This window comes from Ursus americanus, chromosome 28, assembly GCF_024610735.1.
Source record: "Ursus americanus isolate L20-20 chromosome 28, mUrsAme1.1.p, whole genome shotgun sequence".
Taxonomy (NCBI): domain Eukaryota; kingdom Metazoa; phylum Chordata; class Mammalia; order Carnivora; family Ursidae; genus Ursus; species Ursus americanus.
The window spans coordinates 7836762-7861869 of record NC_142154.1 but is presented as its reverse complement, the minus strand read 5'-3'; positions in this window follow the sequence as shown (position 1 = coordinate 7861869).

Below are 25108 nucleotides of genomic sequence, written 5' to 3'. Positions count from 1 at the left end.
AGAGACTGGCACAGAATATAGTCCCAACAACTGGAGACTTACAGTTCTCTGGCTCGTTCATGCATGAGCTCACTAGCTAGTCCGAGCAAAGAGTTCAATACAGGACTTTTGTCAGAAGTGTCAGAACTGTTGTGGGGTTAAAGTAGAAGTCTGTTACTACTGACAGCCATCTTGCTACCACAAGATAAGGCTGGACTGAGAATGGGATTAGCACAGAAGGCAGAAAAAATAAAAAGGAGCTAAGGGATGGGAAGGATGAGAGTGCTGATAGTATAATTTGAGACTTTGGGTCCAGCCATAGTTTATTTGTCATACTTTAATTCTTCTTGTCTAAATTGAGTTGTGTTTCTGTCACTTTCAACTAATAGATGCTGACTGACATGCAGGGTGGATTCAGGTTTCCTTTAGACTGAAGATAATGTAATTTGGGGTGGCCTTTTTAAGAAAAAGAGTAAAACACTATAAAAAGAAAATATGATGGAAAGTAATTAGTTAATGAGAATTTGAAAAGAAATCATGGCAAATATAAATTTTAAAGGGCTAAGAAATACTACAAACTTGACGAAAGCCAAAAATAAGCAATATTTTTTTATTAGTTAACTATTTATAGAATGTTTTACTTAACTTTTTTTTTCTTTGGCTTTATACTTTGTTTGCCTTTTTCTGAGACAACTGTTTTTGGTATCATTTTCCTAAAGACAATATAAAATAAAATTTATATTTCCTCTGTTGGTTGATCAAAATTTATTTTTGTTTTAAAATGTTAATAGTTCCAGATTTTTTTTTTTCAGATACAGGAACCATTATTGGTAAGGACATTACTGTCCAAATGTGAATTATAAAATTTGGAAAACCTCTATCAGGATTCTTTTACATAGAAACTGCAGGAGTTTGGAGAATTTCATGTTTTCTTATATAGTGACTTCTCCTGGATATTCTTTGAATTGCTGCCACCCTCTTTCTATTCCGTCCTCATTATTATCAATCTTATAGTTTTAATGGCATAATCTGAGTTGTATGTTCCCTTTGCCCAAGCCAATATTTCATGTAATATTAACAAGAGTATTATATTTAATTATTTTCCAGTCTGTTCAAATAAGCCCTTTCTTTTTATTAATTGGATTATTAAGCAATCCGAGGACCTATTTTTGATGAGTTTAACCAATAATAATATGCTATATTATTGGGTATATTCTTGACTCTTGACAAGAGAGAAATTTTGTTGTGACTAAGTGTGGAAGAGAACTTCATCTTCCACTTACAGCTTTATGTGTATATATACATATATATATTTAAGATTGTATTTATTTATTGGAGATGGTGAGCAAGAGAGCAGGAGCAGAGGGAGAGGGAGGAAGCAGACTCTCCGCTGAGCAGGGAGCCTGACATGGGACTTGGTCCCGGGACTCCTGAGATCACGATCTGAGCCGAAGGCAGACACCTAACTGACTGAGCCACCCAGGAGCCCCATATGTATGTACTGAGTAGAATTTTCTGCAGCCTAGCTTCTGGCACTATTTATATCTGACTTTGTTCCTCCTTCTCTACCACCCACTTTAGTGTTGAATGCCTTTGATCATATTATAATATGAGCCCTGAATCCATAATTTTGTGCCACAATACTGGGTGAACCGACACAGCGAACAAGAGGGGGATCCTGGCAGTTATTCTTATGCTAAGTGGGCTAGCAATCACCTCGCTCTAGACATGACTATAAACCACATAAAAATATCTCACTAAACATAGCCTAAATACCAACAATATCAGCAGCCACCCCAGTGCTATCCCACAGGAAGAAAGGAAAGTTTGGGGTAGGATTGGTGGTGGTTGGAGTGGAACAAGATGAGAGATTTAATGGAGTTTGGTTAGAATAGCTCATTTCTGCAAAGCTTGCAAAACTATATAACCACATCAAAACCTTGTAAGTCCTCTCTCAGAGTCTTCAAAGAAGGCTGTGCAAACGTGGAACCCTGGAGTTTATTATTTATTAAGAATTTACCTCTACTTACAGTATATGATTTGAGGCTCTGGGAAATATACGGACACATCAGAAACCACGAACACCATTTGTGTTCTACTTCCTCTAAGAACTCAGGAGAAACCCTGAGCAATGACACTCTGAATGCCAACATCTGTGATGCCCTGATGACCTCCACTGAGTAGCCAGTATGGCTGCTTAAACATTTATGCAGTAATCCTTGACTTCCATGTAATCGTAATGGATGGAATGTCATGCTAGGTCAAATCAAAGAGTGCATCACGCTCTGGCTTTGACAGCAGCCCTAAGAGTCATTTTTGGAAAAGCAAGAGACTTCCCTTCTTTTTCAACCTCCAAAGATTAAGTTTTCTTGTTTAATGATCCCTGAGAACCCCTTATTTTCCTTCCAGCCTCTGGATTGTGTTCTTAGGAACTGAGTGACATCTGAAACACTGAGAATTAATGAAAGACCTTGCATAATATAAGACCAATGTGAATAATAGGGGATTTGAAGGAGCTTTTCCCTAGGTCAAAGTAGGTCGCATGCCAGGAAAGATTTATGCTGATTTAACCAGTGAGGAGAAATTGAGGATTAGATTTTTCAATTTGAGAAGTCAACTGGAGCCTGAGGAATTTAATCGGCCACTCTCCATGTGCTTCACTGGGTACTAGCAATCTCGAGATCTGTCTGCTATGTAGAAATATGTAGAGGGAGTGAATCTTGGTAATTCTCAATTTACCTAATCAGATTATCTCCTTGTCTGAATGCAGACTGACAGGTGCAAGACAGACTTGTAACTGAGGTGCATTCAGTCGGGGCTCATGTCCTTCCACTGGCTTGTCCTCCAAATGGCTCTTTGGAGAAGTTAATGAGCACAGAGCTGAAGGGTTGGAGGTCTGTATCTGGCAAGGCCTGGCCTTGGACTTGGCAATGCTCTGCGGAGGAACTTTGTCAGAACAATCACCTGTAGCAGAGGCCAAGAAATTGCCATCTGCTCGAGCCTCACTCAGTTCACTGGGAAAGATTAGAGGATCTCACATCCCAATCCCAGGTGGACCATTCAGGATCAGGCGCACGGCTGCTTCTCAAGATGCAACAGGAGACACAGATCAGAATGCCCCCAGACACACCAGCACACTTTCCTGCCTTAAGACTTCTAACATCTTACCTTGCTCAGCCTCGAGTCCAAATCCAGTCAGCACAGTCTTTGCTATCAGGCAGACCTAAGTTCAAATTTTCTAGTGGTGGAAACTTCGGCAAGTTACTTAATCACTGTCAGCTTAATTTCCTCCTCTAAAACATGGAATATAAGAAAATCTACTCTTATTTGTGTTCTGAAAAATAAGTATTGTTAAAGTGGATGAAAGCATCCACTACGGGGCTGAACGTAGAGTGACATTCAGAGGGCCTTTGATCCTGGAATTGTGTTACACACATTCACTGGCATCAAGGGGATGCTGGGCCTGACTCACTCTCTGAGCCCATTCATGACAAACATCTGGTAACCCACTGTCAAACTGCTGGCGTTCAATGTTTTCTAATTGCGAAAGGTGGGAAGACAGACTCGGGAGGGCCTGATTCAAAGTCTCAACTTGAATCAGACTCAGGAGAGGAGGTTAAGAGCAGAGCCTCTCTCAAGCCCAGCAATGATGTCACATTGGCTGACACATCTAGGATTAGAACCCTTTATGATGGTGATAAGGCAGGGTACCTGCAGGGTGCCTGGGTGGCTCAGTTGGTTAAGTGTCTGCCTTCAGCTCAGGTCATGATCCCAGGGTCCTGGGATCGAGCCCTGCATCAGGCTCCCTGCTCAGCGAAAAGCCTGCTTCTCCCTTTCCCACTCCCCCTGCTTGTGTTCCCTCTCTCACTGTCTCTCTCTGTCAAATACATAAAATCTTAAAAAAAAAAAAAAAAAGAAAAGAAAAAAATAAGGTACCTGGTAGTTTGCTGTTCAGTCAACTCATTCTATGTATTCTATGTATTTGTGGAATATGAGCAGAAAAAGGAGGCCAGCTCTCTGAAATGGGCAAAGAACACCAGAAGATTCTTTTATAAGGAAACATCCCTCTGACGATGGCCCCAAGTAACAAGCTATGTAGCTAGAAAACTCTCATTTGGGACAAAACACTCTCCCAAGTGAGTTACATCTTTCAAACATTTTGACTTGTCCCTTTCTTTTAATTGGGTTGATACCTTAAGATATATTTACAGACAAAAATCAGACTGTTCTCACTTGAACTTCATGCCTTTGCTGTTTCTACCTGAATTGAATGCAGGTCAGTTCCCCTTAACAAACATTTGCTGAGCTCACACTGTATTCCAGACAATGTGCTAAGAAATAATGGTAAGATGATAATCAAGAGATTGACTTCTTACTTGTGGAAATACTCACTCCACATCCAGTTTGCGACAGATACAAATGATTCATTACCATGCAGTGAGGTAAGTGCCATCGTAGAAGAAATTTAATAATAATTTATAGCGAGATATATATATATATATATATATATATATATTTTTTTTTTTTTTTTAATGAGGCAGTTTGTAATGCTTCTCGATGATAGAGTCAGAGAAACTTCCAGGGGTAGGGCAATGTTTTCTGTTTCTTTAAGAGTAAGTAGAAGTTTACCATGGGAGTTGGGGAATGGACATTTTCAGGAGTTTGGTGATTGGTAAGATATTGCAGCAAAGAGGAGGAGGAAAAATAAAAACACATTTTTGTGAGTTTTCCTGACGTGTGAGGATAAGGTGGAGGTGACAGTAATAAAGCGAAGTGAGTCAGTGAGAGAAATGACAAGAGAGTTTGGAGCTGCACAGGGGGTGGGCTCAGCTGGACTCAGGAAGGGTACCAGGGCTGACAATGGACATGTTTGTATGACTTGTGATCATATAATGGTTTGAGTCAGGTGTTTTCATCACAGTTTTCTGAGCTAGACAAGCTTGCATTTGAATGCTGGTCCATCACCTACTAGACATGTAACTTGATAAAATACTAAACTTTTAAAGCCTCAGGTTAAATAAGAAGGACAAGATCATTCTCAAGGTTTTGCTGTGAGGATTAAATGTGTTGTATTTTCACTGCCACATGGTGAGAACTGGTTCCCTCAAGGTTATCCTTCAACACAAGATGGCAAAGGGAGGTACAACACTGAAGGAGCTCGATGGATGGGCTGCAGGAGGGTCAGTGACATTTTATGTGCATTTGCATTTGTCTGAGGAGATGGACTTTTAGCTTTCAGCTTTTATATTATTCTCCAAAGTCTGTCTCTCAGAGAAAAGTACTAGTTCCAGAAAGTGCAAGAAAGAGCAGTAAACAGTGAATATTGAGGGATATCAACATATGGAAGCAGGAGAAAGAACAGAAAAGCTATGAAGACAAAAAGATGGTTCATAAGCACAGTCAGTTCTGTTATCATGGGACACAGATATTCCTAAAAGCCACCAAATGGTGGGCAGAAATATGGCCCCCAATGACCTCACACCCTGGTTTGAATATATCATGTTACATGGAAAAAAATACTTCACAGATGTGATAAAGGTTACTAAATCAGTTAACCTTAAACTAGGGAGATTGAATGTATTTATACAGATCTGCATGCAGAACTTTTCTTCTAGCTGAGGGCAGAAGAGGAAATCGGGAGATAAAGCAGAATGGGAAAGCAGAGAGATTTGAAGCAAAAGAAGGATTTCATGCACTGTTGCTCGCTTTGAAGATAGAAGGGACCATGAGTCAAGTCACACAGGCAGGCTTTAGGAGCTGAGAATAGCCCCTGGCCAATAGCCATTAAGGAAATGAGGATCTCAGCCTGACAGCCATCCCAAACTGAATTCTTCCAACAACTTGAATGAGCCTAGCTATGGATTCTCTCCCCAAGAGCTTCGTTTAAGAGCCCAGCTTTATTTTGGCTTTGTGACATTCTAACCAGAAAACCTACCTGATCTCTTCTATGCATGGACAATGTCATAGAAAGGGTGAGATAATAAATTTCTATTGTTTTAAACAGCCATGTTTTGGGTTATTTATTATAGCAGCAATAGAAAACTAATACGCCATACAATGAAAGAATTGTGCAATGAAAATCACTGGGATTAAGGATAAAACACTTGGGGAGCCTGGGTGGCTCAGTCAATGGAGCCTCCAGCTCGTGGTTTCAGCTCAGGTTGTGATCTCAGTGTTGTGAGATCGAGCCTCACTGGGTCTCCATGCTCAGGGGGGAGTCGGCTTGGGATTCTCTCTCTCCCTCTACCCCCCTCCCCTCATGCTCTCTCTCTTTCTCTGTCCCAAATAAATAAAGTCTTTTTTAAAAAAAGGAGAAATCACTCAAAAGAGACATATGCCAAAATAAACAAAAATAAAGTAGAAATCTAATAAACATGGTAGCATAGTTTTACATATGGGAAATGGGTAACAAATATGTAAGCACTATAATAAATATAGCTTTTCACCTTTACTAAGGCCTGAAGTTTATTTCTGGAATTAGGAGTCAGCAGAACTGTAGCTCATGCATTCTTATGAAGTGGTGGAGGGAGGGTTATCTGAAATTGGAGAAAAAATTTAACACCAGGTGTGGATTGGTGTGTCTCACAACACACAGGTGAACTGAGTTCCCTGGTAGATGTTTAAGGTGTGTGTGTGTGTGTGTGTGTGCATTTTCTATATTCTTACATGACTCAATGCAGTTTTCAATGTTCACATAATGTTTCTTATGGATGTGAACAAAATCATACATAAGCAAATCCAAAATTTGCATTATGATCAAATGGCTCATGAATATATCAATTACATTAAATTCACATTTTCAAAATAAGTGACTCAATATAGGAATAATGGTGATGAAAATCTGTGTAACTGGCTGCTCATGCCAGATATACGTCAATCTTCTTGACAGGTAGACCAGCTGGACGGTTGTACTTATGGCAAGTTAATGCCACTCTCCATGACTCTGTGTTGTCACAGGCAACTCAACAGGTCAAGTGTAGCAGCAGGCTCCCTCAAAGCCAGCAACATCAAAATAATTCATCAGTATGCCTCACTTTCTCAAAAGGCGGACAAGTATGAAACTAAACCATCTTTAGGATCCATAGTTCAATCTTAGGAGTCAATGTCTCATTTTGCAGTGGCCTGGATGTTATAAATCTCCTTGTAAATATTTTAAACACAATCTCACTCTGGTGTGTTTCTAGCCCTCGGGCAATTAGTGGTTCTCATTGATTGTTTTTCTACATGATTGCCTATGCAGAGTCAAAAGGAAGCCAGTCTTTGGGAAAAAGCACCAGATACTGCTTGCTGGTCAGGGGCAACTGTAGGGGGAAGAAATAACCCAAGGATGTAGTTTCATGAGAAAGATACATACCAGCTATAAGTAGAAATGGCAAACTGAGGTTTATTTTATAATCTCTATGATTTGGAAAGTGCCCTTAACTTTAGTCCAACCCATTCAGGGGGCCACTTAAAGCCCAGCTACTAGAGTGTTCTATCCAAGATCAAAGAACAACTTAGTATTAGAGCAAAAGAAATAACTCAGGTTCTCTAACAACTTGCAATGTATGGTGGCCATACACATTTTGCAAATTTTATGAAACTTCAAGACCTTTTTTACAAGAATAACCACTTTTTTTAAGTTGTGCTTTCATGAGAATGTCTTAAGATTAATTAATTCCATCATTCCAATTGATCCCATGATGTCTTCAACCATTCATTATTTCCTTCCTTAATTCCACTTGAAATGAACAAGAAGTTATCCTAACAGTGGACTCCTATCATAAAGGTCAGAGAGTTATCGTTTATTTATAAAAGTGGTGTGTGTGTGTGTGTGTGTGTGTGTGTGTGTGTGTGTGTGTGTGTTGTAAAGGAGAAACGCAAAAGGCTGCTTCATTGTACTGTTTAGAAGTTCAATTCTAGGCCCTTTGCTATCTGCCACAAAAAACAGTCAAGCATCCTTATAGTTTCAAGTTCTTTCCAGAAGATGTGCCATCATCTTCCATCATCAAAACCTAAGAGGTTTCTATGGCAACCTCCTCCTCAAACCCATGAATTTTTCTGGCAATGCCATTTCATTCTGTCCCAGGGCCTGCACTGAAGTTTGTTGGTTTTTTTCTTCTTTTTTAATAAAACTCTCAAAAATGAAGCTAGGAACATACCAACAGACAAAAATAAAATAAATAAAATTCCAACAACATCCTGAGCATAAAAAGATTGAGAGAAGAAAACATTCCCTGGTAATATTGGGTTCAGCGTGTTAATGAAGATTTAACACAATGAATAATATTATAAAAGAGAATAAAAAAATGGAGGCAGGGAAGAGCCAGCCCCAAGAGCAAAGGTTGCACAATGGTTTGGGGACAGCCAGCGTCTTCTCTTTGCTTCTCTTTCTTCTCTGATAAGCATACGGTTGCAGGCATTGAAACAGAATTAAGCTAAAGCTGTAAATGAGGTTTCCACTAGGAAAAGCTGTCTCTTGCAGTGTTCAGAGCAGAGCTGGGAGCAGTGCCAAGTGCTCATGAAGCAATTTCGGAAGGTTCTGCTGGAAAGGCAGGAATCCCTGTCCTTCTATCACTCACAGCCTTTTATAACAACTGGCATATCGGGGCATCAGGATCTTATGGTGAAAGTCAGGATTCGAAGTGGCTTGGGCAGTATCCATCTGTCTTATTCCACACAGTTACATTTCTATTACCACCTTAACTTGAGCCAGTCCTAATTGTAAGAAATGCCCATTTTTCCTTCATGGCCTTGGTTCAGAGAAGATTCATCTCCCATCTTCTGAATCTCAATTGTATCTTGGTCAGTACTATACCATTTTTCTGAGTCATGTTTTCTTGATGTATTGGCAAGCATCGATTTCACTGTGTTATGAACTCTCTGGGGGCAAGAAAGGTGGTCCTTGGGCCACTCATAGCATATACTGTCCCAGATGATGCTGGGGATTCCTGGGGACTGGAGTGTGTGTGATCTGCACATGTAGGCAGGAATAGGTTTTAGGGTTCAGATGAAACTCCTGCCTGTCTTTACTCAGTCCAGCAGCCAGTGTCAGGAAGAACAGCAAGGAAAGACGCACACAGGCACTTTGATCTCTCTCCGAAACGCGATTCCTCTGCTCTGAACCCAGGAACTCGTAAAGAAAGAGGATCAGTTTCCCAGGGAAGGCTTTCTTCTGGTGGTAGTGGCAGAAAAAAGAAAAAGTTTTCATACTCAGTAAAGGGTCTCTTTAGGGAAAGAAACAGATCTCCCCCCTTCGCCCCGCAAAAGAGAAGTAAAAGAAAGAAAGGGCCGTGGGAGAAATCAATAGAATTTGCAGCGCACAACAGAGCACATGTGTTGAAAGTTTGATTAAACTACCCCCAGAGCGGAATCAGTCAGGATAGGTGAGATCAGTCAGGATAGGTGAGATTACTCTGTGGTTAACAAACAACTCCAAACTGCGGCTTCAAACAACGTTCATTTCCTGTCATGCTGCAGAGCGCCGGTGTGTTGGCCAGGGCTCGGATCTGCATGATCCTAACTCAGAACTGAGGCTGACGGGGGCGCCTGGGTGGCTCAGTGGGTGAAGCATCTGCCTTCGGCTCAGGTCACGGTCCCAGGACCCTAGGATCGAGCCCTGCATCAGGCTCCCTGCTCAGCAGGGAGTCTGCTTCTTCCTCTCCCTCTGCTGCTCCCCCTGCTTGTTCTCTTCTCTCTTCCCCCTCCCCCCAATAAATAAATAAAATCTTAAAAAAAAAAAAAGATTGAGACTGACAACACAATCACTGGAACTCTGTGGGCAGCTGCAGCAGAGGGAAAAGAAAGGTTTGGAGGACCAGAGTTTCAGCCCAGAAGTCACAATGTTCTTCTGCTCACGTCTCTTTGGCTAGAACCACCTTCGTGATCCCTTCTGACCCCAGTGAGCCTGGCAGGTGGAGCTGGGAATGTTTGCTGAACGAAACTAATGACTATTACAAGGGGAAAAACTTGTTAAACTTCAAAGCACGTTTCAAATTTCTAGTTGTATGTTTGATTATTTCAGAATTAGCAATGACAAGAAGAAAAATAAAATGCAGGCCAATAACATAGTTTCTGCCTACCTTCATCGGCCACTTTCCAAAGCAGCCTTGCTCCATCTTTCAATCGCATGAGAAACGTGGAAATTCATTACTCGTTCATTCATTTTTTTTTTTTTGACTGATAACTGATTTCTGTACTAAGTCCTGGGTAAGGTGCCACAATATAAAGGTGTATATGTCACCTTTCTAAGCCCACGATCCTTCTTGATCTATGATTATCCCATTATCACAACCTGCCCTGTGCCTCCCGAAAAAAAGCTTCTGGGTTTCATTTCTGGCTTAGATTATGGTAGAATTCATAACAGTACTTCCAGAGACAGGGTGATTTGAGATTCTGCACCTTCTCTATATCTGACCCTACTGCCTTATCCCCCATGCTACTCTTAGGTTGTTCTTACTTCCTCACTATGTGATACCAGCCTACATCTGCTTGAGTCAGTTTCCATCTGATTACACTGGGTGGTTGAGATTATTCCCTGGAGTAGTTCAGCCACCACAGCCAGAATAGATCATTCTTGCTGCTTCATCCTTGATACTCTTTAAAAAAAAAAAAAATCTACCCACTGACTTCTTCCCAAATAAGTGTGGACATGGGTCCTGCATCCTGATTTATCTGATATGTCAAGAATTCAGAAATCATCATTATAACATAATTATGTCTCCATAATATATTTTCAGGCTAGAAATAGAATGCTAACAAAATAGTTAAATGTTGAACTTCAAATCAGGAGATTAATATTTATTGAAGGAATACCTAGTGTGTTCCTTGATCAGAAGTGTTTCTGTAGGAAAGGCAGAATGATTTCAGTCCTAGATATTAGAAGTATATCTTGACAAATCAACCCACTTTGAAATGCAAATCTAATTCATTCACTAATTGTCTTTAGGGAGTATAATTGAGACACCATTTGCTAAGCAAACTTGATAGAAACTGCAAGTTGCCGAATGTAAATAATTTCCCCCGTTCACCTTAAAAACAGACCAAATCTATGAGATGGCACGAATGGACCCAGATAAAGGACCACACTTTTCAATTGCAATTTTTCCAATTTTCCAATTACAATGAGATGCAGTCATGTGACTAAGTTCTGTTACAGCCAAGACAGTCAGTGGCCTCCCTACACTCATCTGAACTCTGAAATGAGCTCCAACAGTCAAGAGTTTGCATCTCTGTGTCTGGAACATCTTTTCCCAGCACTGTGGAGAGCCACTGCCTGCGTGTGGTATACCAGAAGTCCAAGTTGACACAGTCAAGAACAGTCCTCAATCAGTGCTTCCTAGAATTGGCCTACAAACACTCCAGCTTTCTCATCGTTTGGGTGGGAAAATTTAAAGTTGTGTATTTTATACAATTGCCCAGAATTGATTTGCCAATTGTGTTCATATTGTCCACTTTGATGGCTGGTGTAATAGTAAATTATCTTTTAACTACCTCCAGCTCTTTATATCACTCTTCATTTCTCTCCTGGTCCTCCCTACACTTCCAGATAAACTATTAGCAGCACTTGAAGATCCCTTGTTCTCAGGGTCTTACTCTGGTCTAATTTGGGCTAAAACTAAAATGTAAGCAGAATGTCAACAGAGCTCTATAGCCATCTCGAGCCATGAGAAGGAGGGGCCCATCTACGTAAACGAAGAGCTGAGGAGTGGAAGGAACTTGGAGCTCTGAGGACCGTGGAACCTCCATACTGGGCCTTGACTTCCCACCTCCAGAACCAATCTGCATGAAAGAGAACTATATTTGTATCTTGTTAAATATGATATGTAATATGAAGTGCCTTAAGTATATCAGCTTCTCTTTAATATTTACTAATTTTGTTCTCCAAACTAATGCAAATTTATATATGTTTTATATATATACACACATACATATATGTATATACATATATGTATATATACACATACATATACGTATATGTGTATATGTATATATTTATACATATATATACATATATATACAAGGGGGGAATTTCCTTCTTTGAAATGTAATTGAGAGGTCATTTGTGAGTTTGGAAATAATAGGTAGAGTGTGAAACCATGATTCATCCAGGGTCAGAATTCACCTGGCTGTGATCATTTAGATCCAGGCCTTAAGAACTCTCAAAATCTCGGGGCTCCTGGGTGGCTCAGTTAAGCAGCTGTTTCTTGATCTGGACTTAGGTCATGATTTCAGGGTCTTGGGATTGAGCCCCGAGTTGGGCTCCATGCTCAATCTGCTGGAGGATTCTCTCTCTCCCTGTGACGCTGCCCCTCCCCCAGCTCTTGCTTCCCCCAACCCCAGCCCCAAATAAATAAATAAATCTAAAAAAAAAAAAAAAAAGAAATCTAAAAATCTCAAAGGACACCTCTGGGACAGATCTCAGTCCTACCCAGCTCACCTGGAGTCCAACCCTTCCTTGGTCAGCTGCATCTGCTGCTCTTCCAGGTACAGGGAGAAGTTCTAGGCCCTGACTCCCTAGTGGATTCCCTTATTCTGGCCCATCCTTAACTAGCCTGTCTTATCTCTACTCATGCTTCAGCTTGAAAATTAGATAGTATCAGAAAAAAAAGGGGAAAAAAAAAGCATGCCACAAGCCATCCTATTTTTCTCCATGTATTTTCAGTACCGTGCCTATTTCTACATTGTTAGCTAGTTAGGATCAGCCCCTTGGGATGGAGATTGTGTTTTGCATTTGTACTAAAAGCCAGTTGTAGGGGAGTAACTAATGAGAACAATGCTCTGCTGGGGCCTGTGCTGTCTAGAGGGTGTGGAAGGAAAATGGGAGCGTTGGTGTGCACATCTACTGGGTGTGTGTCGGGGGGGAAACTGCTGTTCCTCATACGGCACCTTTTTCGAAGCATAAGGCTTATGCAGCTCCAAAGGATCATGATCCGTGGAAAGTCTGTGAGCCACTGACCCACTGGACCAAAGACTCACCAGATAATCTAGTCTGTCTCTTCATCTTAGAGTCCTGGACACAGAAGTAGAACACAGACATTCATAGGACACAATGGGGGAAAAGAGAATTGTCTCTGCTCCAGCCCCACCAGGGCCACTGGCCAGATGTTGTTGTTCTTTTTGACATCATAGTTTGCTGGTTCTAGACACAGGGGAACTTCTAATTCCTGAAGAGCACAGACATTGAGTACCAGGTCAGAAAACACTCGAGTTTATGACAAATTGTAGTTCTGGCACTTTCTGATACCTATCCTCCAGGGAATTCAAACTTATTTTTGAGAACACTTAGTCTACTTACAAAGGAATGGGGAGAGTAAGTGGGAAAAGAAGTACTTGCTATGCACCTTACATGTGCCAAGTAGTAGCCTAATGACTTGATATAAACTTAATATGTTTAACAACTCAGTAAAGAAACGTGTACTGTTACCCTTACTATACAGCAAGAATAGCCTATGGCTGTCATGTGTGAAGGCTGGGATTTAAACCCAAATCTGAATGATCCAACATACACCCACCAGTATCTAGGCTTTGAGCTGGCCAGCATCCTGATCCCCACTATGAATTCGGGGTGTCTGATCTGAACCTGGAGGGTACTGCTGCTTCTGATGAGAAGACATAGTGCCTCGTGTCTGATGCATGGATCTCATGATGACTTCCCAGTCTGTCCTGAGATTGGCAAATACGGAGAAAACTATAGACCAGTAAACGACTCTGGCCCCAAGTTGCTGACCGCACAAAGCAGGGTGGGTTTGAGGGGCTAAACCTGAGCAGAAAACCTTAGTTCTTGAGGAAAGTACCATCAACAGTCTCATTTAACTTTTAGGCTAGAAGACTATGGGAACATCTGCTTCAGCATTTTGCCCTGGTTCCTGATTCTGCCAGCCAGCTGTCACCCAATGAGTAGCATAAGCTGTGGGAGATGCCTCTCTGCTCCTGTCCTAAGCTGGCTTCAGTGAAACCTTGGTTTATTACATGCCTGGCTTAGGTTTGCCTTTGCTTCCTTAATGACCAGTGATAAATGTGACCAGAAGACCATTAAAATGTCTGATTCTGGGCCAGTTATTCTGACAGGCTGATAGGTAGTATTCAGAGAGGGCAATGTCTCCAAAGCCAACTTGGCCCATAGCAACGTGAGGATGTTAAGGTCAAGTAACCATAGTTATGTTATGGAGAAAGAACTTTGGACTTAGGGTCAGAGAATATGGAAAGAACTCCTCATTCCACTAGTTGGTAGTTCTGTGATTTTGGCAAGTCACATATGCTTTAGAATCTTTATTTCTTAGTAGAAACAAAAAATGAGGATAAGAATATGCCAAATACAGTGTGTATTTGTGGATGACCTTTATAAACTACAGAGCATGATAAAACTCTACAATATCTGCAGAACCACCAGGTGTGGGTAACCCAGTTAGTGGCAATCCCAAGAGCCTTAGAACGTCTTCTCCATCACTCTAGTATGGGGATCCAGGATTTGGGGATTATAAAAGAGTGTTGAGAAGATGAAGCCAGAAGAGCATCTCTGAAATAGATTCATGCCTTGGGAACATCAGCTACCACTTGTCCTGAGTCTGCACCTAAGTCTGGCAAACCCAAGGCAGTTGAAAACTAGGGACACGAGATTGCCAAGCGAGTATAGACAGAAACCTGGATAACCCAGAGAAGCAATTGGGGTTTTGGTAAAGTACCACATGTTTATGCCTGACTCATCTGAAGGGCAAGAGTTGAAACCTGTGTGTGGATTGTCGCTCTGTTACAATGAAAAACTAAACCCTAATCCATATGAAGCCAGAAGGTATAGGTTAATATCCAAGGTTACATGAAGGACAGGGAAATGATGATCAGTTCATGGCAAGTTTAAGTACTAGACACAGTCCTGGGTGCCATATGGATGCAAAAGAGTGTGACAAAAGCCTGTTGCTTCAGGAAAGTTAAAATTTATTAGGCGAATATGACAAGTATACGAATTGTTACTGTGTGAAATGGTGAACAAACATCAGAGAAAAGACACAAAGAATTGTAAGGAATAAGTTGAGAAGGTCACTTCGCTGGGTTGGATACTGATCAAGAAACTGTCCCTAAAGGAAATGATACCTGAAACAGGCTGGACTTGGCCAGATGGCTGAGAGGGACGAGTCAAGAATAGAATTGAAAGATAGAGTTGAAGAACAGAGACCAACCTTAGAGGAAACTTACACATGCCTTTGATTTCACCTGGTTTCATTTTGTTATGTTAAAGGGACATGAGTTTCCAAAGAATGGAACTCTAGAGGAAGATTTCATAAATAGCCAGGATTGCTTTTGGCATGCAATGGTGCTGGGTGAGTTTTTCAGGATTTCAGCATAAAAGTCAATGGCTTGGCCCAGGGTGTCCAGGTGACTTCGCCTGACCCAGAGAGTGGACTGGAGTTTATACAGCCACACAAAGATGCTCTTCGTGGATTTCCTTCCCCATCTTTAACCATTATGCTCCCTTAAGTACCAAAAGGGGCAGGGGCAGGTTCTAAGCCATTTATTCCAGGAAAAGAAGCCTCTGCCCATGTGCCAGACATTTGGCATTGGTATGCAAGGGGTTTTGTGGAGCGTGTTGTGGTGGCAAATAACCACAGGCCTCATTTGTATCAATTACAGCTTTAACCTGCTGGGGAGCCCGAGGTGACCTCCCTTTGTGCGTCTCTCTTGCTGCTGCGCGAGCTATGTACAACAGGGAGACAGGCCCCGATATCTCAGCACCAAGCTCAGCCCTGAGTTATGCTAATTACCATCCCAGAGCCAGTTAAGAAAAACACATATTGTCAAGCTGGGGCTTTGAAAGAGAAAACAATGAATATTTCTTTGCCACTCTCCTCTTTGTGCCTCAACTAATTGGTCCATTTTTCTGCTACAATCACTGGGAAGATGAACTCCCCCCTCCCCCCCCCCAGTTTGTAAAATAAGCTGAAATCTATTTTTTCTTTTCTGTCCATCAGAGCCAGCTTCTTGCTAATTGTGCCTATAAATGAGTAGATACTTAAAGCATTACATTGGGAGAGTTTTCTTGTGTGTTTTTCATTTATTTGTTTGTTTCGTTTTCCCGGCATTTTGCGGAAGACTTGTTTTCTTCACCCTTTCTTTCCCTTAAGAAATGCAGCAATGTTTAGAACCTTTCACATTTCAAGTAACAGCCTTCAAAATGAAAGGAAAAAATATTTCAAATCTTGGCATTTAGAGTCCATATGGTCTCTATTCAGAGTGAACAATTAACGCATAGCTGGCAACCGTGCTAGGGAGACAGACGTGCGTAGCTTCCAAGAAAGCGGATAGATTTTTGGTGGCAGATCTAACATTTAGGGCCTTGAGTGCATTATTGCCAGAAAAGTGACATAGGAGCTGTAGCTAAGAGTCGAAGGTGCTGCTCATGTGTTCTCTGTCATTAACGTAGGTAGAAATCTACAAGGTTCACACACAGAAACAGGTAACATGTAAATTGCGAGTATGTGTCACTTGTGCTGGCTTTATCATGATAATCATGTGTTTTGACTTCTTTTCGAGTAATAATCAGTGCAACAGGTTAGATTTTTATGTCACCTAATGGTAATGATATTCACTCCATTTTCACGCTAACGCATTCACATGAACAAGGAGAGTGGAAGTACCGAAATCTAGCCTAAACAGCATAGCCCCTGGAAATTAAACCCGGTCTAAGCTGGCCTGGAACGCTCCTGCAGTGGCCCCACCAACAATCGATTAACAGCAGGTACTGGCCAGTCTCATGGTCAAGAGCACAGCCTCAAGAAAGAGAAATTCCAGGTAATATGATCTTTACTACAAAACAAATATGAGAGCTCTTTATGTTCCAGGCATTGCCTGAGGGACAGATGTTAGTGTAATAGTCAATAGCCACTCTAAATTCGCTAACTAGAGTGTAGAAATATATAGTTATTCTGCAATGTGGTGAGCTCTCTGATGTAGGGAAGCACCATCAGAAGGGAGGCTGGAGGTTAAGCCTGTCCAGGCATTGAGGTAGGATTGTGCTGGAGGTTTGAATAGACCTGAGCCCTGAAGAGGAGCAGAAGGGGCCACCAATGGGGAGGGGACCCTGCCGTTTGAGGTCTACTTCGTTTGTTGCCCCAGATTATCCAGGAATGACAAGACGTCATCCTTCCTATAACAAGGAATCCATCACAAGCATAGACTGAGAGTTTGGTTTTCCCACAGCGATGTGTGGCCCCACAGACCATGCTTACATCTGTGAAAGAGAAACTGAAGGCTTGGGTTTGTTTCTTCTCAGCCATAGAGCCAAGTGCCCAATGATACCCTCAACACGGTGAAGCAGTCTATGAGCTCAGCTAGCTAATGCGGGATACTCACGACTAAAGTTTCCTTCATTGGTCTGTCGTGAGGGTTTGGCTGCAGGGAGGGAGGTGATGTTCATATGGAAACCAGCCCTACTTTTTTTTTCCCCCCAAGTGGTTATACCTCTTTTTAAAATTATTATTATTTAAATTCAATTAGCCAACATATAATATATTATTTGTTTTTGGTGTAGTGTTCAATGATTCATTAGTTGCGTATAATGCCCAGTGCTCATCACATCACGTGCCCTCCTTCATGCCCATCACCCCAGTTACCCCATCCCCCCACACACCTCTCTTTCCACAACCCTCAGTTAGTTTCCCAGAGCCAAGTCTCTCATGGTTTGCAGCCCTACTTTTAAATGGTTTCCTCTTTCTGAGTGGACGAAGCTCACAACCTTGTTTCAAAAGTTCTTTGTTGAGAATCTGGGATCCCTTCTTGGCTCTGCTTCATCCCTGCCCCCTTCTCCTTCAGAATGTCCTCACATTTGGTCCTGTTTCCTTTGGATCTGAAGCTTTGTCTGGACTCTGCTACCAAGTGTTTCCAAGGTCTCATACCATCTTCTGCACTGAGATAATGTCCTCTCTTCTCCTTTATTCCATGGCCCACTGATTCAGTAAGACAACCCTACACTATCACATGTCCCGCTTGGGTCAGTGCCATGGATCCCTGAATTAATTTTCCTTGGCTGTCCAAACAAATTACCACAAACTAGTAGTTACAACAAAACCCATCTATTATCTCATAGTCCCATATGTTAGAAGCCAAGACCAGTTCTCATTGGGCTAAAAACAAGGTGTCAAAGGAGGCTGTGTTCTTTAGTGAGGGTCTGGGGACAAATCCACTTCTTAACACATTCAGGACCTTAGCCATATTCAGTTCCATGTGGTTGTAGAATTAAGTTTGGCATGAGAGGCAAGAAGTAATTCTCAGTCTCTAGAGACTACCCAGTTCCCCAGTTTAGAGACCTCTTTGTCCTCCAAGCCAGCAGTGGACAGTCAAATCCTTCTTGAGTTTCAAATCTCTCTGGTATCACTGTCTGTCTTTTCTCTTTTGTCCCTCTTCCGCTTGCAGCCAAAGACAGTACTCTGATTTTAAGGGTCCGTGTGATTAGATTGAACTTGCCTAGATAATCCGGGATAGTGTCCTTACTTTTAAAAAATATTTGTTTATTTTAGAGAGAGAGAAAGCACATTAGGGGAGAGGCAGAGGGAGAGAATCCAAGCCGACTCCCCACTGAGCATGGAACCCAACTCGGGGCTCTATCTCACAAACCATGAGTTCATGACCTGAGCTGAAATCACGAGCCAGACACTTAGCCAACTGAGCCACCCAGATGCCCCCCTTATTATTTTTAAAGTAATCCCTACGCCCAACATGCAGCTCAAACTCACAACCCTGAGATCAAGTCTCATGCACTACGGACTAAGCCAGGCAGGTGCCTCATGACTTTAAGGTCAGCAACCTTAATATTATTTGCAGAGATCCATTTTGCCTTATAGGAACAACCTATTTATAAGATCAAGGCATTAGGAAATAGATATCTTTGAGATTTTATTATATCTAGCACAGACCCCACTTGTGGAAGTCAAGGCAAGTAGAACATCTTACTCCCTATGTCCTGATGAACCTTCTAAGAGGGAGAGCCAAAATGTGTATGATTTTTTCTCTAGTAATATTTCAAGTATGCAGCATGATTTCCCAATTCATTATGAACTTAGACGAGATATGTTTTGAAAAGCAGCTAGCCTAGAGCTTGGCTTAACATCGTCCTTAGAATATATTAATTTCCTTCCCCCATTCTTGAATTCCCAGGGAGAGCACCATGGTGTAACTTTGAAATTATAAAATGGATCCTACAGGCTACACTCACAAATCAGCTTCAGGATTATCATAGTTTGGAGCAGACAGAAGTCCAGCCAAATTAGGCCGAGCATCAAGGTTTCATCAATTTTAATTAATTGCTGGGCCAAGAGGACTCCCTTCCAAGTTCTGAAACCTATATATTGGTCTGGAATATAGAATAGATGGGGGTGCATATAGTGACTTTATGGCCTAAGAAGGCAAAGGAGATCCAAGATAAGTGGCTTCCTGGCAGAGAACATCACTTTGCCCATATGTTCCCCAGAAGTCAGATTCATAGCAGGAGTTTCTGCACCCTTTCCCCATCCTCATCCCACAATACCCCCATGCAAGCTTGGAATAGCCCTTTCTCCCATTCCTTTTTCTTTTTTCTCCTGCTTATCTGGATAAATAACTCCAATCCGACTTTAACACACATGTACAAAACCTTTCCTCTGATCAGTTCCACAATGATTACCTTTTCTATACAAGGTCCTTTCCTATAAATAATATTATTCAGAGTTCCTGTGCTGATACCAAGTTATAGGTACAGGGTCCACGTCCAGTTTATCTCTCTTCTCCATTAACCATCCAAGAACCCAGCACACAATATCTGTTCAATGAATTTCAGATGAATGAGAGAGATGGCATATATTACTGGTGAAGTTTCATGCATGCAGGATTACAGCCTCCTAAATGTATTGCAAACTAATAAATGTAAAGGGTAATTATTTCTACTTTATTTATATTTTAAACAGCCAGGGTGAAACCAACATCAGGCCCCTGTGCTACCATTCACTCCCTTTTTCATCTGGCTGACATCATTCCTGATACGCATCTCTATTAAACCAGACGCAAGACTCAGAGTCATTCTGAGAACAGCTCTCAATGCTGCTCTCCAGTCAAACGAAATTGGAAAATGCAATAAAACCTAACTGCCAACTCTTACTAGTTTAACACCTAAGACAATCCCAAGTATGGTGAATATTTGTCAAAATAAATGAGTCACAGTTAAGAAGAGCCTAAGAAGACATACCACAAATGTAATGTGATATCTTGGGGATCCTAGAACAGAAAACAAACAAAGGACATTCGGTAAAAAAAAAAAAAAAAAAAAAAAAAAAAGGAAATATAAATAAAGCATAGACTTCAGTTAATAATACCATGGCATTGTTGGTTTATTAATTATAACAAATATACCCTACAAATGTAAGGTGTTATTTATAAGAGAAACTAAGTGTGGGTATATGAGAACTACTATCTTTGCAATAGTACTATAAGTGTAAAACTTTTCTAAAATAAAAAGTTTATGTAAAAAATTTTTAAAGGAATGAAAATATTTCTGAAAAAGGAAAATAATGTGTAAGCACGGATCTAGAAGGCTTAAGTCATTACTGTCACCATGGTATAAAAACCTGACATTTTTTACCAATGGCTTTCATTCTGGTAATTACCTATGAGTAGCTTCTGACCTTCTTTTCCTGAACTTAAAAACAAAGGATAAAGCAAATTTGAAAATTGATTTTTTTTAAAATAGATATTTGTTTGAGAGAGAGACAGTGCGATCTCATGACCATGAGATCACGGCCTGAGCCGAAACCAAGATTTGGACACTTAACTGCCTGAGCCACAGGCGCTCCTGAAAATTGATTTTTTAGAAGGAAATTTATTCAAGATAAGAGAAAGATTTAAGCTTTGGTAATCTGTAAAGAAAGTTGCATGATGAAAAAAAATCTTATGTGGTGTTTTCATTTCTTTATGTTTTGCTCAAAGTTACATTTTTCATTATGTGTGTGCTCACCATGAGTCAACGGCTAACACCACAATGGGTAAAGTGAAGAACTGCAGGATTACACACCTCCACTTAGTTATTCTTCCAATGATACTAAATTCCCATTATTTGCATGCCCGGTGTCCCTGTTATTGAAGAATCTTGTCTTTTAATTGGGCACAACTATTCACTTGGCCAAAGCTAACTGAATTTTAGACATGCAGAAAGGAATAAGCAAGCTCAAACCACTCTGAGACAAAAAAAATATGAAAATGATCAAATTCATTTTTAAAAATGAGTTAAAAATGAAGAATTAAAGTTATTTAATTTTACAAGTAAAGTTCAAAGCTAGAATCCCTATTTACTGAGAATGACATACATAAGAAAGACACAGAAAGAAGACTTCACTCATTCATGAGCAGCATTACAGATAATGCTCTTTCATTATATGGTCAGTCTCTCTACCTGAACAAGGAGGTTCTCCACTCAGCCTTTTGTTGAGGAGCCAAAATTTGAGAAAAGCCTGTTCTTGCATTAGTCAGGGTCTTAACCGGAAATGCCGAGGGCTCATGAGGAAGGCACTTCCGTTTAGCTCCTGACATACAAGAAGCTTGGATGGTTCACAAAAACTTTTGATAAGCATCTGGCCATCAGGATTCAGGTCCAAGCCATACTTCTGAAGTTCCTAACATGCATCCATCCATGCTATTATATAGGAAGCAAGTATGGATAAAAGGCACATACCAAATTGTTGTAAGAAAGTGTCTTGGCACCTATTGTCCATCATTAGTAAATAAGTGGGGAGTTCTTTTCTGTGGACAGTGTAGACGGTCCATTTGTCCATCCATCAGGTTCAAGCCAGGCATCTAAAGTGGTCCTTGTTTTTTCTATTTCAGAAAGAAAAAGTAAGCCAAAAATTATAGGCCAAGCACCTGTCCTTGACCATAGAGGCTTTTGATGACCGGATTTCAAAGTAACTCTCTCTCCTTTACAGTGTGTCTACAAGAAAAAGTATGCACAGGATTGAACCTGACTTTCACCTTCTCTCTCACCTATGAGACAGGACCATCTTGCGTCATTAGTGTCATTAAACCATAGCCATAAATCCTTTTCCTTAGGTCCCGAAATTAACTTTTCACATCCAAGGAGACAACAATTGCAGTATTTTGCCAGTAGTCATAACACAATACTAAGCAGAGATTTGGGGTTCCCCTAGGCAAACAGGACAGGGAAAAGAGGTTGGCCTCTAGCCTACCAACACATGAATAAATATCACTACATGGAGGTAGAGACTTCCTTTGGAGCTGATAACTAATTCATCTAAAGGTGACTGCCATTGTCACCCAGAAAGAAAATGAAGTTCTTTTCTTCCATTTTCCTTCAGACATGATCCATATTTGACATCTGTGATTTCCTGTGTTTTAATTTTTATAAGCTCCTTGGTGCTGGCAGAAATGTTAATCCTCTAAAAAAGAAAACTTCTGCCTTCTTATTCTTCCCAGCCACCCTAGTGAATAGTAATAAAACATCTTCTGAACACAGCCACTTCTATGTTTTCATCCACAGTCCCAATATCCTCAGCCTTGATTTTTACCTCCACAGTCACAGTGTTCTCCAGGATAGGAAGAAGGGAAAGGAGGTGGGTGAGGAATAGCAAAAAGAAGGAGAAGAGAAAAAAGTGGGGGTGATCAACAACCTGTATGTTTCCACTGAGGAAAGAAGAGAGAAGATGGTGAGCAAAAACCATGTAAGATAGAATGTCATGTATTTATGTTTCTGTGTGAGGCTCTGGGGATACAGAAATGAATCAAATATTATCAATATCTTCCAGGAATTCACAGTCTAATGGAAGGGAAAATATGCAAACCAATGATCTCAACTCACTTCTGTAAGTGCTATGAGATGCCAGAGAAAGGTCTTAGCTTTTCCTGGAGGGTCTCAGGATAGATAGATTTCCTGGCAGAGATGATGCCTAGACCAGATATCAAAAGTTGGCCAGGTGAGGCAGAGGAGAAGGGTGTGAGGACGACTAGGAAGAACAAAGAAAGGTATTTATCAAGGTATAAAGAATTGGGGGAAGGGGAGACAGGTTGCTCAAGCAGACCAACCTACATAGAGCCCAATTTTGTTTTAGAGAAGTTTCACCAAAAAATGACTGCGTCAAAATAATCTGTTTCATGGCTCTGTAGGGAGGAGATTGGAGGGAGGCAGACCTATGCTGGAATAATGCAGAAAGGTGTGTGGGTTTACACGGGGAAATTGGCAGCTTCCTAGCTTGTGATATTGAGTGCTCTTCCCCTCCTCCACACAGAGTAGGCTTCAGTCTCGATACTGACATTCCTACTTATAGTATTTCCTGCAATTTTCTGCAAAGTTTGTTAAAAATTATGGTTCTTGGACCCTACTTAATTAGAATGAAGGCTCCAGGAATATGCATTTTAAAAAATGCTCCCAAGATATTCCCATGCCCATAAACATCCAAGAACCACAACCTACAATATTATTTATGTCATTGCATGCAGAAATGTATATGTTATTTGGAAGACATATTGAATCCAAAGCCTCAATTTGACTGGTTTCAGGTGCCTAGCAATCAGGTGGAGCTTCAAATGCAGTTGGGATAGGAGGACGAGAGCGCCGGGAGAACTCCAATGACCATGTGTTGCAGTGGGAGTGGTGTGAATGGGCTTGAATCTACAGAGCAGTTAGTGTGCTGGAAAAGAGTAGCATAGTAGCAGGAGATCAACGAATGAAAAGGAGGGGTCAAAAGAGGACAATATTCAAAGGCATACTCATCTTATGACATGTAACATTTTGTACTATACCTCTTATCCCCTTACACCTCCCAGCATCACTAACCCAACATAGCCATGACTATCCCCATTTTACACAGGAGGATAGGAAGGACCAGGCATTCTAAATGATATGTCCTTGTCCTCACCCCTCCAGAAAAGCAATTACTAGAGTTTCAGAATGCAGAAGAGAATCCATATTTTTTTTCTACAAATCCTGTCCATTTTCCATAACATCAATGGCCAACTTTCAATGGCCAATTTTCGTATATATATATGTATATATATATATATACATATATGAACCAACTCTAACCATCTCAATTTGAGGATGTTAGCTCTTTGCATATTTCCATAATAATGATAATAATAATGGTGAACATCTCCATTACGGTAATAGCTACCATTCATTGAGTGTTGAAATTGCTAGACCCAATACAAGATGTTTTAAAATACACTATCTAATTTAATTCTCACAACAACCCTGTGTCATAAGTCATTTTATTCATATCTTATAGATGAAGAAACAGATGCTCAGAGAAATGAAGAAACAGATGCTCAGAGAGGCCAAGTGACCTGCCCTGGATTCACAGATGCTGAAAAAGAGCTGCTGCTGGAACATAGGTCTTCCTGACATGAAAGCCCATGTCCATAACCATCATGCCATTTTCCCTTTCCTTAGTTAGTTTCCCTTCTGGGAAATCATGTCGATGACTAGGTTAGATTCAGGGAAATAGATATTTTTTTCCAGTTTCAGCTGTAAAATATGAAATATGTTGTTAATGAGGAGGGAGCAGTGTAAGATATAAAGTGGGAATAAATTACAGGCTTGTGGTTGCCTGAAATAGTGTTACAAATGAAGATGTGCTCCTACCAATGCATACATTTTATGAAGCCTAGCAATGTAGGACGGAGACAGACTTCTCATTGGCTGGAGGCTGCTCTGAGGGAAGAGCGAAGTAGTAAATCCCTCTGGGGGCTAGCTGCACGTGCAGTGTGTGAGAGCTCACCACAGGCGGCCATGTTTGTGTTCACAGGTCAAGAGCAGAGCCCTTCTTTTTAAGTTGATTGCCTAGGATAATCAGGCACTGACAATGGACTTGGAAGAGTGACAGCTATATCTACTAGCTCTGGGCTAGCCCATCATTTTTGATCGCCATGTGGAGTAGATTTGATGAGCAGATTTATGGTGGTGAGAACACAAATCAACGTCCATGTCACTTGCTCATTCTGACTCCATCAAAAGAGCGGTTAGGGGCAACTATGACTGGGGCTGCGGCATGGGGTCAAGAGAGGTCAGACACGAAGCTAGATGAGAGGTGAAGATAATTAGATGATCTGTGCCTCACAAGGAGATTACTAGTTGCTTTCTCTGAGACTGGACCAATGGTTTTCCTAATCTTGACTTTGGGCC